General features: G+C 47.9%; 1 protein-coding gene across 1 annotated transcript in view; it reads right to left on the reverse strand.

The window, feature by feature from the left end:
• Window positions 1–1528, reverse strand: part of nab (NGFI-A-binding protein homolog) — a 1330987-nt gene extending 1329459 nt beyond the window's left edge. The window contains exon 1 of the mRNA XM_070104957.1: window positions 1345–1528. The gene's annotated coding sequence lies outside the window, so the exon portion shown is untranslated. The remainder of the gene's footprint in view (window positions 1–1344) is intronic.
• Window positions 1529–20297: the final 18769 nt, after the last annotated feature.

Raw genomic sequence — 20297 nt, forward strand, 5'->3', positions numbered from 1 at the left:
TTTCGCTCTCCAGGAGCTTTGTCAAGACGTAACAGCTTGACAAAGCTCCTGGAGAGCAAAACGTTGCCACAATAAAATGTTACATTAGTTTCACTTGTGTCTATTTACCTAAGGTGGTAAGTTGTCAAGGTCCAAGGGGCTCTAAGTGGCGAAACGTCTGTAATAAAACCTTAGCTGGCGAAACGTCAAGGTCCAAGGGACCCTAAGTAGCGAAACGTCTTTAATAGACTTCTTAGTTGGCGAAACGTCTTTAATAAAGACTTCTTAGTTGGCGAAACGTCTTGAGTAATACCTTCCCCAGTGGCAAAACGTGTTCAATAAAGATGTCATGTTGCGAAACGTGTTCAGTGTCTTAAGTAAGGAAATGTCTTGGATAAAAGCATCCTAGGTGCGAAATGTGTTCAATAAAGCTGTCCTAAGTGGCGAAACGTCTCAAATAAATTCATTTTAAATGACCCACAGCAGCTGGAATAGGTGACGGGGGTTCAACCCTAGGATAGGGAGGATAGGCTCAATTCCTTGGAAGTAGAGCGGGGGTTCAACCCTAGGATAGGGAGGATAGGCTCAATTCCTTGGAAGTAAAGCGGGGGTTCAACCCTAGGATAGGGAGGATAGGCTCAATTCCTTGGAAGTAGAGCGGGGGTTCAACCCTAGGATAGGGAGGATAGGCTCAATTCCTTGGAAGTCGAGCGGGGTTCAACCCTAGGATAGGGAGGATAGGCTCAATTCCTTGGAAGTAGAGCGGGGGTTCAACCCTAGGATAGGGAGGATAGGCTCAATTCCTTGGAAGTAAAGCGGGGGTTCAACCCTAGGATAGGGAGGATAGGCTCAATTCCTTGGAAGTAAAGCGGGGGTTCAACCCTAGGATAGGGAGGATAGGCTCAATTCCTTGGAAGTAGAGCCTCTGAGGTTTGAATCTCCCTGGAGGGGAGGAGAGAGCAGCAGACTCCTCCTCCTCCACGCACTCACATGTACACATGTACACTCCTTGGCTGTGCAATGCGCGAGCGCTGCATTGTGCTTGTGCATGCGGGGTAGAGCGAGAGGTGAGAGGGGTGTGAGAGAGAGAGTGAGAGAGAGAGAGAGAGGGAGGAGGAGATATAGAGGGGCTGTTCTTCCAGTCACACTCACATGGAACGTCCAGTTAGTCAAACACACACACACACACAAACACACATACAGACACACAACAGTCTCTCTCTCTCTCTCTCTCTCTCACTTTCTCACTCTCACACGCAAGAAGTACACTTGTGACGTCATCCCTGCGTATTGATCCAACGCAAAACCGCCATCAACCAAAGTTGACTAGGAGTTGAGATCTTGCACAAGCCATCAAGCACTCACCTGAACAAGGAGCAACAACAGCAGCAGCAGCAGCAGCAGCAGCAGCAGCAGGCAGCAGTGTGAGTGTCTTCACGCTGCTGGGGGGAGGGAGGGAAGCTCCCTGCTGAAGGCAGCCACGGGTTTTACTGGAGGTGCAGGAGGGCGGTGCTGCGAGACCGGGAGGTTGCAGGAGCGGTGGTGGCAGCAGCTGCTAGCAAGACTCGACATAAGAAGAGGCCAAGCAAAAACCCTCCCGACCCCACGGTGTGTGTCTTAGCCTCCCCCACCCGCTGCTCCAAGAGGCCATCACGCCTGATGCTCGATACACTCTTTCTACCCTTATATCCCCCTTATCTACCCTTCACAAACCCTTTTACCAACGGCAAAACCTTCCTCACACCCCAATCCATCAATCCACATAACCTAAATACTTTATTACTCCTCTAAAAGTCATATATTTCACAAAATAAGCCGTCATCTTGGGACCTTTGGCAGCGCCCAGCCGACAACACTTAAGAGACGCGGGGCGGGAAGCTGCAAGCCCAGCCCACCACCACTGACTCAGCCAATCACCGCCCACCACACGCCGCTCAGCCAATCGCATCTCACCACCCAACGAACTTTGAATTAAAAGAAGCTCGCTGATTGGCTGATGCTAATATAAGGACTATCTGATTTATGCCGCTGCTGCTGACAGTTGTTTTTCATTTGTTCCAAAATTAGCATAGGTTAATAACAGTATTAATAATTTGGATTTACTTGATTGATACGAAGATAAAAACTGTCTTTAAGAAAACTGTCTTTAAGAAAACTGTCTTGAAGAAAAGTGTCTTCAGGAAAAGTGTCTTGAAAGAGAAAGATAAAAGTGGAAGTCAAGTGAAAATTCTTGAAGGGAAAAAAAATCATAATTGAGAGAGACTAGGCTGTCATCTCCACCACAGACTAGGCTGTCATCTCCACTACAGACTAGGATGTCATCTCCACTACAGACTAGGCTGTCATCTCCACCACAGACTAGGCTGTCATCTCCACTACAGACTAGGCTGTCATCTCCACCACAGACTAGGCTGTCATCTCCACTACAGACTAGGCTGTCATCTCCACTACAGACTAGGCTGTCATCTCCACTACAGACTAGGCTGTCATCTCCACTACAGACTAGGCTGTCATCTCCACTACAGACTAGGCTGTCATCTCCACCACAGACTAGGCTGTCATCTCCACTACAGACTAGGCTGTCATCTCCACTACAGACTAGGCTGTCATCTCCACTACAGACTAGGCTGTCATCTCCACTACAGACTAGGCTGTCATCTCCACCACAGACTAGGCTGTCATCTCCACTACAGACTAGGCTGTCATCTCCACCACAGACTAGGCTGTCATCTCCACTACAGACTAGGCTGTCATCTCCACTACAGACTAGGCTGTCATCTCCACTACAGACTAGGCTGTCATCTCCACCACAGACTAGGCTGTCATTTCCACCACAGACTAGGCTGTCATCTCCACTACAGACTAGGCTGTCATCACCACAGACTAGGCTGTCATCACCACAGACTAGGCTGTCATCTCCACTACAGACTAGGCTGTCATCTCCACCACAGACTAGGCTGTCATTTCCACCACAGACTAGGCTGTCATTTCCACCACAGACTAGGCTGTCATCACCACAGACTAGGCTGACATCACCACAGACTAGGCTGTCATTTCCACCACAGACTAGGCTGTCATCTCCACCAGACTAGGCTGTCATCACCACAGACTAAGTTGTCATCACCACAGATCAGGCTGTCATCACCACAGACTACGCTGTCATCACCACAGACCAGGCTGTCATCTTCACAGATTAGGCTGTCAACAACTCCGAACCGGGCTGTCATCTCCACTACAGACTAGGCTGTCATCACCACAGACAAGGCTGTCATCACCACAGACCAGGCTGTCATCACCACAGACCAGGCTGTCATCATCACCACAGACTAGGCTGTCAACAACCCCGACCCGGGCTGTCATCACCACAGACTAGGCTGTCATCACCACAGACCAGGCTGTCATCATCACAGACTAGGCTGTCATCACCACAGGCTAGGCTGTCATCACCACAGACTAGGCTGTCATCTCCACCAGACTAGACTGTCATCTCCACCATAGACTAGGCTGTCATCACCACAACTAGGCTGTCATCTCCATCACAGACTAGGCTGTCATCTTCACCACAGACTAAGCTGCCATCTCCACCGCAGACTAGGCTGTCATCTCCACCACAGACTAGGCTGTCATCACCACAGACTAGGCTGTCATCTCCACCACAGACAAGGCTGTCATCACCACAGACCAGGCTGTCATCACCACAAACTAGGCTGTCATCACCACAGACTAGGCTGTCATCACCACAGACCAGGCTGTCATCACCACATATTAGGCTGTCATCGCCACCACAGATCGGGCTGTCATATTTACCACAGGCCAAGCTGTTATCTTCAACACAGACCAATCTGTCATCCCCAACACAAATCCGGCTGTCATCACCACAGACTAGGCAGTCACCACCACAAACCAGGCCGTCATCACTACAGATCAAACTGTCATCTCCACGACAGATCAGGCTGTCATCTGCACCACAGATCAGGCTGTAATCTCCACCACAGATTAGGCTGTCGTCTCCACCACAGACTAGGCTGTCATCACCACAGACCATGCTGTCATCATCACAGACTACGCTGTCATCTCCACAGACTAGGCTATCATCATCACAGACTAAGCTGTAATCTCCACAGACCAGGCGGTCATCACCACAGACCAGGCTGTCATCACCACAGACCAGGCGGTCATCACCACAGACCAGGCTGTCATCACAGACCAGGCGGTCATCACAGACCAGGCTGTCATCACCACAGACCAGGCGGTCATCACTACAGACTAGGTTGTCATCACTACAGACTAGGCTGCCATCAGTACAGACCAGGCGGTCATCACTACAGACTAGGTTGTCACCACCAAAGACCAGGCTGTCATCACCACAAACCAGACTGTCATCACCACGGACTAGGTTGTCATCACTACAGACTAGGCTGTCATCAGTACAGACCAAGATGTCATCACCACCACAGACCAGGCTGTCATCTCCACCACAGACTAGGCTGTCATCCCCACCACAGACCACGCTATCATCTCCACCACATACTAGGTTGTCATCACCACCACAGATCTGGCTGTCATCACCACAGACCAGGCTATCATTTCAACTACATACTTGGCTGTCATCTCCACAGAGTATGCTATCATCTCCACCACAAAAAAACTGTCATCACCACAAACTAGGCTGTCATTTCCACAGACTAGGCTATCATCATCACACAAAAAGGCTGTCATTACCACAGACTAGGATGTCATCTCCACCACAGACTAGGCTGTTATCTGCACCATAGTATAGGCTTATCTCACAGACTAGGCTGTCTGTTATCTCCGCAACAGCTGTTATCTACACAACAACTGTGTTATCTCCACAACAGCTGTCTGTTATCTCCACAACAGCTCTCTGTTATCTCCACAACAGCTCTCTGTTATCTCCACAACAGCTCTCTGTTATCTCCACAACAGTATTTGGCAGTACCTTCAAGACAGTAACCCTTGTCATGTAACTCAAGGATAGTATCTCCACGGCTGTACCTACATGACAGTTCCTGCAGGTCAGTACCTTTAGGATTGGACCTCTGTGACAATACCTCCAGGACAGTACCCAAAGACAGTACCCACTACTTCAAGGTTGGCACTTCCAAGACAATGCCGCCAGGGAAGTTCTTCCAGGTCAGTAATTCTAGGATAGTACCTTCAGGACAGTAGTCCTAGGCAGTTCCTCCAAGGCAGTTCCTCCAGGACAGTACTTCCAGAGTAGTTCCTTAAGGATAGTACCTCAAGCCAGTTTCTCCTGGATAGTACCTTCAAGCCACTGCATCCTGGATAGCACCTCCAGGAAAATATCTTCAAGGTAGTTCCTCAAGGACAGCACCTTCAAGCCAGATTCTCCTGGACAGTATTTGCAGGACAGTTCCTCCTAGACAGCACCTGCAGGACAGTACCTTCAAGTTAGTACCTCCTGGACAGTACCTGCAGAACAGTACCTACAGGACAGTATCTGCAGGACAGTACCTACAGGGCAGTATCTGCAGGACAGTACATGCAGGACTGTACCTTCAAGCCAGTTTCTCCTGGACAGTTTCCCCAAGCTAGTACGTCCAGGGCAGTAACTTCAAGCCACTTCTTCCTTGACAGTACCTTCAAGGTACTACCTCCAGGACAGTACTTTCAAGCCAGATCCTCATGAACAGTATCTGCGGAACAGTTCCTCCTTGACAGTACCTACAGGACAGTACTTTCAAGTTAGTACCTGCAGGACAGTACCTTCAAGTTAGTACCTCCTGGACAGTACCTACAGGACAGTATCTGTAGTACAGTACATACAAGACAGTATCTGCAGGACAGTACATACAGGACAGTACCTTCAGGACAGTACCTTCAAGCTAGTACCTCCTGAACAGTACCTGCAGGACAGAACATGAAGGACAGTACCCGCAGGACAGTATTTGCAGGACTGCATGTAGCACAATACCTGCAGGACAGTACCTACAGGACAGTATCTGCAGGACAGTACCTGCAGGAAAGTACCTACAGGACAGTACCTGCAGGAAAGTACTTGCAGGACAGTACCTGCAGGACAGTACCTGCAGGACAGTACCTGCAGGACGGTACCTACAGGACAGCACCTGTAGGACAGTACATGCAGGACAGTACCTACAGGACAGTACCTGCAGGACAGTACAAGCAGGACAGTACATCCAGGACAGTACCTGCAGGACAGTACCTGCAGGACAGTACATGCAGGACAGTACCTACAGGACAGTACCTGCAGAACAATACATGCAGGACAGTACCTACAGGACAGTACATGCAGGACAGTGCCTGCAGGACAGTACCTACATGACAGTACCTACAGGACAGTATCTGCAGGACAGTACATGCAGGACAGTACCTGCAGGACAGTATCTGCAGGACAGTACCTAGAGGATAGTACCTGCAGGACAGTACATGCAGGACAGTACCTACAGGACAGTATCTGCAGGACAGTACATGAGGACAGTACCTGCAGGACAATACCTGCAGGACAGTATCTGCAGGACAGTACGCAGGACAGTACCTACGGGGCAGTATCTGTAGGACTACCTGCAGGATAGTACCTGCAGGACAGTATCTGCAGGACCGTACCTACAGGACAGTACATGCAGGACAGTACATGGAGGACAGTATCTGCAGGACAGCACTTGCAGGACAGTACCTACAGGACACTATCTGCAGGACAGTACCTACAGGACAGTACATGCAGGACAGTATCTGCAGGATAGTACATGCAGGACAGTACCTACAGGACAGTATCTGCAGGACAGTACCTGCAGGACAGTACCTACAGGACAGTATCTGCAGATTACATGCAGGACAGTACCTGAAGGACAGTACCTGCAGGACAGTATCTGCAGGACAGTACCTGCAGGTACAGTACATGCAGGACAGTATCCGCAGGATAGTACATGCCAGGGCAGTACCTACAGGACATTATCTGCAGGACAGTACCTACAGGACAGTATCTGCAGGACAGTACTTGCAGGACAGTACCTACAGGACAGTACATGCAGGACAGTATCTGCAGGACAGTACTTGCAGGACAGTACCTACAGGACAGTATCTGCAGGAGAGTACATGCAGGACAGTACCTGCATGACAGTAGCTGCAGGAAAGTACCTACAGGACAGTACCTGCAGGACAGTACCTACAGGACAGTACCTGCAGGACAGTACCTGCAGGACAGTACCTGCAGGACAGTATCTGCAGGACAGTACCTTCAGGAAAGTACCTACAGGACAGTATCTGCAGGACAGTACTTGCAGGACAGTACCTACAGGACAGTATCTGAAGGACAGTACTTACAGGACAGTATCTGCAGGAGAGTACTTGCAGGACAGTACCTACAGGACAGTATCTGCAGGACAGTACCTGCAGGACAGTACCTGCAGGACAGTACCTACAGGACAGTATCTGCAGGACAGTACCTGCAGAACAGTACCTACAGGACAGTATCTGCAGGACAGTACTTGCAGGACAGTACCTACAGGACAGTACCTGCAGGACTACCTACAGGACAGTATCTGCAGGAGAGTACTTGCAGGACAGCACCTACAGGACAGTATCTGCAGGACTACCTACAGGACAGTATCTGCAGGACTACCTACAGGACAGTATCTGCAGGAGAGTACTTGCAGGACAGTACCTACAGGACAGTATCTGCAGGAGAGTACCTTCAGGACAGCACCTACAGGACAGTATCTGCAGGAGAGTACTTGCAGGACAGTACCTACAGGACAGTATCTGCAGGAGAGTACTTGCAGGACAGTACCTACAGGACAGTATCTACAGGAGAGTACTTGCAGGACAGTACCTACAGGACAGTATCTACAGGAGAGTACTTGCAGGACAGTACCTACAGGACAGTATCTACAGGAGAGTACTTGCAGGACAGTACCTCATTCGTATACCTTCAACACAACCTGTCACTCCCACATTCATCCCCTCCCAGCATCCCTACTCCACCCACACACACAACAACAAACACCCTTTCATACACCTACATACACTTCCACACCCTCTCATACACCTACATACACTTCCACACCCTCTGCTTCACCCATACACTTACACTACTCTCCTACACTCCCACAACCTCTCTCACAACCCCAACATCACAAACTCCTTCTCGAAGCTCAAATTCCTCCTAACCTTCCCACAACACTCTCCCCTATATAACTTCTACACCCCACTCATTATAATCTCCTACGCACCTTTCCTACATCTGACACTTCTCCACACACTCCACATCCTCCCACACCACGCAACCCCCACACTCCCTCCCACAACATCCCCACACTCCCACAACACCCCAACACTCCCAAAACACCCCTACACCGCCCTGACACTCCCACACCACGCAACCCCCACACTCCCTCCCACAACATCCCCACACTCCCACAACACCCCAACATTCCCACAACACCCCTACACCGCCCTGACACTCCCACACCACGCAACCCCCACACTACCTCCCACAACATCCCCACACTCCCACAACACCCCAACACTCCCACAACACCCCTACACCGCCCTGACACTCCCACACCACGCAACCCCCACACTCCCTCCCACAACATCCCCACACTCCCACAACACCCCAACATTCCCACAACACCCCAACACTCCCACAACACCTCCACACCGCCCTGACACTCCCACACCACCCTGACACTCCCACACCACTCCCACAACACCCCCACACTCCCACAACACCCCCACACTCCCACAACACCCCAACATTCCCACAACACCCCAACACTCCCAAAAAAACCCCACACCGCCCTGACACTCCCCACACCACCTCAACACTTGCTGACACTCCCACACCACTCCCACAACACCCCCACACTCCCACAACACCCCCACACTCCCACAACACCCCAACATTCCCACAACACCCCAACACTCCCACAACACCCCCACACCGCCCTTACACTCCCACACCGGCCTGACACTCCCACACCACCCTAACACTCCCACACCAATCCCAACACCCCAACACTGCCACAACACCCCCACACTCCCACAACACCCCCACACTCCCACAACACCCCAACACTCCCACAACACCCCAACACTCCCACAACATCCCCACACTCCCACAACACACCCACACTCCCACAACACCCCAACACTCCCACAACATCCCAACACTCCCACAACATCCCCACACTCCCACAACACCCCCACACCACCCCTATACTCCCACACCACCCCCACACTCCCACAACACCCCCACACTCCCACAACACCCCCACTCCCACAACACCCACACCACCCCCACACTCCCACAACACCCCCACACTCCCACAACACCCCCACACTCCCACAACACCCCCACACTCCCACAACCCCCCCACACTCCCCCACCACCCCCACACTTCCACAACACCCCAACACTCCCACAACACCCCCACACTCCCACAACACCCCCACACTCCCACAACACCCCAACACTCCCACAACACCCCAACACTCCCACAACATCCCCACACTCCCACAACACCCCAACACTCCCACAACACCCCAACACTCCCACAACATCCCCACACTCCCACAACACCCCCACACTCCCACACCACCCCCACACTCCCACAACACCCCCACACTCCCACGCCACCCCCACACTCCCACAACACCCCCACACTGCCACAACACCCCCACACTCTCACAACATCCCCACACTCCCACAACACCCCACACTCCCACACCACCCCCACACTCCCACAACACCCCCACAACACCCCCACACTCCCACAACACCCCCACACTCCCACAACACCCCCACACTCCCACAACACCCCCACACTCCCACAACATCCCCACACTCCCACAACACCCCCACACTCCCACACCACCCCAACACTCCCACAACACCCCCACACTCCCACAACACCCCCACACTCCCACACCACCCCCACACTCCCACACTCCCACAACACCCCCACACTCCCACAACACCTCCACACTCCCACAACACCCCCACACTCCCACAACACCCCCACACTCCCACAACACCCCCACACTCCCACACCACACCCACACTCCCACACCACCCCCACAACACCACCACACTCCCGCACCACCCCCACACCACCCCCACACCACCCCTACACCACCCACACCACCCCCACACTCCCACACCACACCCACACTCCCACACCACCCCCACACTCCCACACCACCCCTACACCCCCACACCACCCCCACACACAAGGCCACAGCAGACATCTGGTATAATAACACTCCCACACCACCCCCACACACAAGGCCACAGCAGACATCTGGTATAATAACACTCCCACACCACCCCCACACACAAGGCCACAGCAGACATCTGGTATAATAACACTCCCACACCACCCCCACACACCCCCCACACCCCCCCACACCACCCCCACACAAGGCCACAGCAGACATCTGGTATAATAACACCTCCACACCACCCCCCACACCCCCACACACAAGGCCACAGCAGACATCTGGTATAATAACACCCCCACACCACCCCCACACACAAGGCCACAGCAGACATCTGGTATAATAACACCCCCACACCACCACCACTCCCCCACACCACCCCCACACACAAGGCCACAGCAGACATCTGGTATAATAACACCCCCACACTCCCCAACACCCCCACACACAAGGCCACAGCAGACATCTGGTATAATAACACCCCCACACCCCCACACACAAGGCCACAGCAGACATCTGGTATAATAACACCCCCACACCATCCCCACACTCCCCCACACACAAGGCCACAGCAGACATCTGGTATAATAACACCCCCACACACAAGGCCACAGCAGACATCTGGTATAATAACACCCCCACACCACCCCCACACACAAGGCCACAGCAGACATCTGGTATAATAACACCCCCACACCACCCCCACACACACGGCCACAGCAGACATCTGGTATAATAACACCCCCACACACAAGGCCACAGCAGACATCTGGTATAATAACACCCCCACACCACCCCCACACACAAGGCCACAGCAGACATCTGGTATAATAACACCCCCACACCACCCCCACACACAAGGCCACAGCAGACATCTTGTATAATAACACCCCCACACCCCCACACACAAGGCCACAGCAGACATCTGGTATAATAACACACACTTTCCACCCCCACACCACCCCCACCCACAAGGCCACAGCAGACATCTGGTATAATAACACCCCCACACCACCCCCACACACAAGGCCACAGCAGACATCTGGTATAATAACACTCCCACACCACCACCACACTCCCACACCACCCCAACACTCCCACACCACCCCCACACACAAGGCCACAGCAGACATCTGGTATAATAACACTCCCACACCACCCCCACACACAAGGCCACATCAGACATCTGGTATAATAACACCCCCACACCACCCCCACACACAAGGCCACAGCAGACATCTGGTATAATAACACCCCCACACCACCCCCACACACAAGGCCACAGCAGACATCTGGTATAATAACACACACTTTCCACCCCCACACACAAGGCCACAGCAGACATCTGGTATAATAACACCCCCACACACAAGGCCACAGCAGACATCTGGTATAATAACACCCCCACACACAAGGCCACAGCAGACATCTGGTATAATAACACCCCCACACACAAGGCCACAGCAGACATCTAGTATAATAACACACACTTTCCACCCCCACACCACCACACACAAGGCCACAGCAGACATCTGGTATAATAACACCCCCACACCACCCCACACACAAGGCCACAGCAGACATCTGCTATAATAACACCCCCACACCACCCCACACACAAGGCCACAGCAGACATCTGGTATAATAACACCCCCACACCACCCCACACACAAGGCCACAGCAGACATCTGGTATAATAACACCCCCACACCACCCCCACACCCCCACACACAAGGCCACAGCAGACATCTGCTATAATAACACCCCCACACCACCCCACACACAAGGCCACAGCAGACATCTGGTATAATAACACCCCCACACCACCCCCACACCCCCACACACAAGGCCACAGCAGACATCTGCTATAATAACACCCCCACACCACCCCACACACAAGGCCACAGCAGACATCTGGTATAATAACACCCCCACACCCCCACACACAAGGCCACAGCAGACATCTGGTATAATAACACCCCCACACCACCCCCACACACAAGGCCACAGCAGACATCTGGTATAATAACACACACTTTCCACCCCCACACCACCACACACAAGGCCACAGCAGACATCTGGTATAATAACACACACCACCACCACACCACCCCCACACCTCCCACACTCCCCCACACAAGGCCACAGCAGACATCTGCTATAATAACACACACTTTTCCCAGTATATTTAACATCAATGTTAAAAAATCTGCCAGAGCGGCTAAGGTGCTTCACAAACTTTTCTCTCAAACGGGTTAAATCATTTTACAAATTAAAACATCAACCACACTCAAAGTTATTTTTTCTCACAGTTTTTACCGCCGCCTCAAAATTTTAAGATTCATCATAATGTTTAATCTTAGGGCAATCATCTCTGTTTTATATATATTGAGCAAAGTTAATATTGGTAAAGTAATTAACCATTATTTGTTAAAATTATCCTTGAAAATATTATAGAAATTGTATATTTATTAATTATTATTGTATGTGTGTTAATCCAAGGAATGTCAATTATCCTCCACTTCCTTGGATCAAAACTAATTAATATTAGGACTGTGTTGGTATCCCTACAGATTTAATACTTTTCAATGAACATATTAATAATAATAATAATAATAATAATAATAATAATAATGATAATAATAATGATAATAATAATAATAATAATAATAATAATAATGATAATAATAATAATGATAATAATAATAATAATAATAATAATAATAATAATAATAATAATAATAATGATAATAATAATAATAATAATGATGATAATAATAATAATAATGATAATAATAATAATAATAATAATAATAATAATAATGCTGATAATAATAATAATAATAATAATAATAACAATGCTGATAATAATAATAATAATAATAATAATAATGCTGATAATAATAATGCTGATAATAATAATAATAATAATGCTGATAATAATAATAATAATAATAATAATGATAATAATAATGCTGATAATAATAATAATAATAATGATAATAATAATAATAATAATAATAATGCTGATAATAATAATAATAATAATAATAATAATAATAATAATGCTGATAATAATAATGCTGATAATAATAATAATGCTGATAATAATAATGCTGCTGATAATAATAATAATAATGCTGATAATAATAATAATAATAATGCTGATAATAATAATAATAATAATAATAATAATAATAATAATGATAATAATAATAATAATAATAATAATAATAATAATAATAATAATAATAATAATAATGATAATAATAATAATAATAATAATAATAATAATAATGCTGATAATAATAATAATAATAATAATGCTGATAATAATAATAATAATAATAATAACAATATTCAAAGGTACCCACAGTTGTTGCCTGAAAGACGCTACCTGACAGAATGTTCCACTCATCTACAACTCTACTGCCAAACCATCACTTCGGAAAATCCTTGTAAATCTAAATTTGTCCAACTTGAGCCCAGTGGATCCAGGATCCTGGAAGATGGAGATATTTCTGGGAATAATGTGCTTATAAGTATTTGCTTTAACGTATCTGGTGGCCTGGTGGTTAACGCTCTGGCTTCACACGGTGAGGGCCTGGGTTCGATTCCCAGCCAGAGTAGAAACATTGGACGTGTTTCTTTCCACCTGTTGTCTATGTTCCCCATCAGTAAAATGGGTACCTGGGTGTTAGTCGACTGGTGTGGGTCGCATCCTGGGACACTGACCTAAGGAGGCCTGGTCACAGACCGGGCCGCGGGGGCGTTGACCCCCGGAACTCTCTCCAGGTATCTCCAGGTATCTACTCCTTCCCACCAAGACAGGGTGTTCTACAGAAGAAAACACATGCATCATCTTTCGCCAGCAGTAACAACCTGATTGATCAGACCCTCATCAGACTCCAACAGCACTTCAAAGCCTAAAAAAAACCACTTGTCTTCACTCCGATCTAAGAAGCTGACAGATGCTCAAGCCCCTGATCCACTAAACCTCCATCACCCGCTCCTTCCAGCCCTTCCTGGGAGGTCTACACCTAGAAACTCCAGGTTTATACCTGGAGTATACCTGGAGAGGGTTTCCGGGGTCAACGCCCCCGCGGCCCGGTCTGTGACCAAGCCTCTTGGTGGATCAGGGTCTGATCAATCAGGTTGTTACTGCTGGCAGCACGTAAACCAACGTAGGAACCACAGCCCGGTTGGTCAGGTACTGACTTTAGGTGCCTGTCCAGCGCCTTCTTGAAGACAGCCAGGGGTCTTTAAGACAACCAGGGGTCTTGAAGACAGCCAGGGGTCTTGAAGACAACCAGGGGTCTTGAAGACAGCCAGGGGTCTTGAAGACAACCAGGGGTCTTGAAGACAACCAGGGGTCTTGAAGACAACCAGGGGTCTTGAAGACAGCCAGGGGTCTTGAAGACAACCAGGGGTCTTGAAGACAACCAGGGGTCTTGAAGACAGCCAGGGGTCTTGAAGACAACCAGGGGTCTTGAAGACAACCAGGGGTCTTGAAGACAGCCAGGGGTCTTGAAGACAACCAGGGGTCTTGAAGACAACCAGGGGTCTTGAAGACAACCAGGGGTCTTGAAGACAACCAGGGGTCTATTGGTAATCCCCCTTATGTATGTTGGGATACAGATGAACAGTCTTGGGCCCCTAACACTTATTGTGTTATCTCTTAGCGTACTCACCCGGCTCCTGCTTTTCACTGAGGGGATGTTGTATACCAACTCAAATCTATTTCTGTCACCTTTCTCAACACCTCTTCTTCTCATATCAACATCTAATTTCCACTCTCATTTTCTCTAATTTCCAACTACGTGTTGTTTTCAGCCACAAAATTATTGAAAATTTATATGATGAGCAAATTATTGAAGACGAGATACCACAATAATAACTTTGTTCCCGTAGATACAAGTAAGTAATTACAAACAAGTAATTACGAATAGGTAATTACGAATAGGTAATTACGACATGACAGTCTCCAGCCTCTTCCTCACGTGAGGTCTCTAGTGAGAAATTTTAAATTTTAGGTAAAAACAGACCGGGCCGCGGGGGCGTTGATCCCCGGAACTCTCTCCAGGTAAACTCCAGGTAAAGTGCGCAGATAATTAACAGAAAGTATGTTAAGTAAAAAGGACACAAGTGTAACTAATGCGACATTTTACTGTGGCAACGTTTCGCTCTCCAGGAGCTTTGTTACGGCTTGACAAAGTTCCTGGAGAGCGAAACGTTGCCACAATAATCCGTCACATCAGATGCACTTGTGTCATTTTTCCTAACATATCGATAATTCTACCAACGTTATTACGTAAATTATATAATATTGTTCAGAATCACATAAATTATCATAATTCTAAATCAAACTTCTCTAAAATATATCACAGGTGTTGGCACCACTACACTCTGATACATCCCTTCTAAACCATACCACGGGTGGGGATAGAACCCGCGGTCAGAGAGTCTCAGAACTCCAGATATTATACCTAGGATCATCGGCTTCTTATACTGGGGATCCTTGACTTGGCTTATTGCACAGGGATCCTGCAGGCTTATTTATACTGGGATCCTGGACTTATTTTGATGGAGGTTATGGCCTTGGCTTATCACTACAGGATCCTTGACACTTGTAGCACGGGATCATGACCAGCTATACTGGGATCCAATCCAACTTATTTATACCAGGATCCTTGAACTTGCATTACTGGGATCTTTAATTGTATACTGGGATGCCAGGATCTTCAAGGCTATACTGAGGGATCCTTGGACTTGGCCCATACTGGGATCCTGGCACTTATATACTGAGGGATCCTTGAGGCTTATTTATACTAAGGATCCTTGACTTGGTTCTTATACTGGGAATCCACCAGCTTATTTATACAGGGATCTTCAGCCAGGCTTATACTCGGGATCCTTGACTTGGCCCCTTGCTCATCCTTCGGGGCTTGCCTTAGACTTGGGCCCATGCCTTGACTTATTTGGCTGCACAGGATCACCAATTCATTCTAGGATCCTTGACTTATTTTATACTGGGATCATGAGCAGGCCTTATACTGGATCCTTGGACTTATTTATTGCCTGCGTAGGATCCTTGGACTTACCATACAGGGATCACCGGACTTGCTATACTGGGATGCCAGCACAGGCTATACTAGGATCCATTGGCTTATATACCAGGGATGCCAACAGCTTTATAAGCTGGGATCCTTGACTTACATTTATACTGGGAATCACAGCTTATTTCATGCTGGGATCCTTGACTTGTTGTATACTAGGATCCTTGACTTACATACAGGGATCCTGGCCTTGAGCCATTAGGCTATCACCTTAGGATCTTAACAGCTATGGGATCCAATGACTTCCTTAACCTTTATACTAGGATCCTTCCAGCTTATTTATACTGGGATCCTTGAGCTTGTATACCAGGGATCCTGACCAGGCTTGGCTAGTACAGGATCCTTGGCAATATACAGGGATCACAAGCTTATTTATACTGAGGATCTGCCAGCTTAGTATCACTGGGATCCTGACATTGGCATGCAAGGATCCTTGGACTTATTTATACTGGGATCCACGACTTACCATACTGGGATCCTTCGGCCCTTGTTTATAGGATCCTTAGCTTATATACAGGGATCATACGGCTTATTATACAGGGATCTGGCTTATTTATGCAGGGATCCTTGACTTGGCTATTACCTGCGGGATAGCCGGCTTGTTTGCCCTACCTGGATCGCCGGCTTGTATACTGGGATCCTAGACTTATTTATCACTGGGATTCATGAAGGCATTTTGTATAGGATCCATTGGCACCTTTATACCAGGTCTACAAAGCAGCTATACTGGGATCCTGGCACCTTGGCCCTATACCCAGGGATCCTTGGCCTTGGCCCTTATACTGGGATCCCCTTGGACTTATTTATACTGGGATCTGACCTTGGCAAGCTATACTGGGATCCTGACTTAGCTATACAGGGATCATGAAGGCTTATTATACTAGGGATCCTGACTTGGATATACCAGGGATCCTGGCTTACTTGGCTGGGATCACTGGGAGCTTGACTTTATTACCTGGGATCCATTGACGACCTTTATACTGGGATCCTGGCAACCTTTATACTGGGATCCCTGAGCTTGGCTATACTGGGATCCTGACTTATTTATACTGGGATCCTGACTTATTTATACTGGGATCCTTGCAATATTACTTTTAAGCTCTAACCAGGATTAAACCCAGCTAAAGTAACCTTTTTAATGCTTGAAAAACAGTTAATGTTTCTTTGTTTTTACACAGGATGTTTACACAGGAAATGTAGACCTGTTTACCACACAGTATTATACACCAGATGTTTATACATAATAATAATAATACAACTACTACTACTACTACTACTAATAATATTATAGCTAACTACTACCTAACTAAGTAAATTGCAATTGATACAATGATAACTTAATACTACTAACTAATACGAATTAATAATTGATAAACAATGTACTAATACACTAATAATGGCAATAATGGTAAACTGCTACTAACTAATTAATACAGTTACTAACTTACTAACTAGTTAATGTGCAATTACACTTACTACTACTACTGCCTAACTAATGTCGTAGTTACAGCTAGTGCTACTACTAAGCAACAGTATTCGTTACCTGACATTGCCGGTTACTAACAATGCTAATTCTACTGCTACTGTTCACTTAACATTGCTAACATTTACTACTGCTGCTAGCTGACCCAATTTGCAATACCTACTGCTGCCACTGCCAACAGTGACAGTTACTGCTACTGCTGCTAGGTGAACAGTACGGTTACTGCACCGCTACTAACTTAGTACAAGTTGCTGCTACTGAGGTACTACTAACAACGCAAGTACACTTACTGCCTACTGCTGCTGAACAGTACAATTTTTGCTACTGCTAACAATTTCCGGTACAGCGCTACCTGCCTTGCAACCTGGCAATGCAGGTTTACTGCTGCTGCTACTGGCCCAACAGGTTACAGGTGCTGCACTGGTGCTCCACTTCCAGTAATGCAACGAATACTGCTACTACTGTAACAATGGCAGTTACAGGTTGCTCACTGCTACTGCTAACAGTACAATTGCCCAACGCGCTACTACTGGCCCCGGTAACAGTTACTGAATACTACTGATACTGGCAACGTACGAATTGCTGCTACTAGGTACTGCTAATATTGCAAATTACAATTACTATAGTACCAATTACTAACCATAACTTATGCACTTGCTAACTTACCAACAATGCGTACTACTACTAATAAATACAGGTACATACTGAGTACACAACTAACTAAAGTTATAAACACAATGTTTAACGAGGTGCGTTGCCATGGTGACGCTCGGAATCAATGTTTACATATTTGATTTTTACCTGTTCTGCATGTCTGGTAATTATTTGAATTTCCACACTTGGATCTTCCAGTGATGATGCCTGCTGAGCAGGTGAAACGTTTCGACAGTGAAGACATCGTGCCTGCCTCTCCTCCAGGCTCTTCTTGAATTTCTGTAAGGGAGATACTCGCTGTTTAAATATGTTGATGTTTCGCTTTGGAGTTATTAGCAAGGCATTCTTCTTGTCTGATGGTGAGGGGCTTGTTTGCGTGCAGCCTTTAAGCCAGGCTCCTAGTTGTAGTCGATAGACTTTAAACCCCATTAACTAGTCAACGTTGGTAAACAAGTCGTGTCCGGGAGGCACTGCTTGGCAGAGGAGAGGCACGCCCACCCATTGCTTAAGAGTCAAGAAGAAGGGAAGGGTTAGCCACCATGGATTAGCCAACCGAGTACTTCAGTGGGGAAGGTTAGCCACCCACGATAACCCAAGAAAGTCAGGAGAGGGGTTAGGCCACCCGCGAGTAACCCAAAGAAAGTCAGGGAGGGTTGGCCACCGCGAATAGCTTAAGAAAGTCAGGAAGGGTTGGCCACCCACGATAACCCAAGACCATGATAACCCAAGAAAGTCAGGGGGAGGGTTAGCCACCCATGATAACCCAAGAAAGTCAGGGGGAGGGTTAGCCACCCATGATAACCCAAGAAAGTCAGGGGGAGGGTTAGCCACCCATGATAACCCAAGAAAGTCAGGGGGAGGGTTAGCCACCCATGATAACCCAAGAAAGTCAGGGGGAGGGTTAGCCACCCATGATAACCCAAGAAAGTCAGGGGGAGGGTTAGCCACCCATGATAACCCAAGAAAGTCAGGGGGAGGGTTAGCCACCCATGATAACCCAAGAAAGTCAGGGGGAGGGTTAGCCACCCATGATAACCCAAGAAAGTCAGGGGGAGGGTTAGCCACCCATGATAACCCAAGAAAGTCAGGGGGAGGGTTAGCCACCCATGATAACCCAAGAAAGTCAGGGGGAGGGTTAGCCACCCATGATAACCCAAGAAAGTCAGGGGGAGGGTTAGCCACCCATGATAACCCAAGAAAGTCAGGGGGAGGGTTAGCCACCCATGATAACCCAAGAAAGTCAGGGGGAGGGTTAGCCACCCATGATAACCCAAGAAAGTCAGGGGGAGGGTTAGCCACCCATGATAACCCAAGAAAGTCAGGGGGAGGGTTAGCCACCCATGATAACCCAAGAAAGTCAGTGAGTCACCGAGGACTGTCTTATTCCCATCGTGGTCCTTCAATCTTGTCCCCCAGGATGCCACCCACACCAATCCACTAATACCCAGGTGTCTACTTACTGCTAGATGAACAGTGACAGTAGGTGTAAGGTGACTAACACCCAGATGCCTATTTATTGCTAGATAAATAGTGACAGTAGGTGTAAGGTGACTAACACCCAGATGCCTATTTATTGCTAGATAAATAGTGACAGTAGGTGTAAGGTGACTAACACCCAGATGCCTATTTATTGCTAAATTGTGACAGCAGGTGTAAGGTGACTAACACCCAGATGCCTATTTATTGTTAAATAGTGACAGCAGGTGTAAGGTGACTAACACCCAGATGCCTATTTATTGTTAAATAGTGACAGCAGGTGTAAGGTGACTAACACCCAGATGCCTATTTATTGCTAAATAGTGACAGTAGGTGTAATGTGACTAACACCCAGATGCCTATTT

The sequence above is a fragment of the Cherax quadricarinatus genome, chromosome 96 (genome assembly GCF_038502225.1).
Source record: "Cherax quadricarinatus isolate ZL_2023a chromosome 96, ASM3850222v1, whole genome shotgun sequence".
NCBI lineage: Eukaryota > Metazoa > Arthropoda > Malacostraca > Decapoda > Parastacidae > Cherax > Cherax quadricarinatus.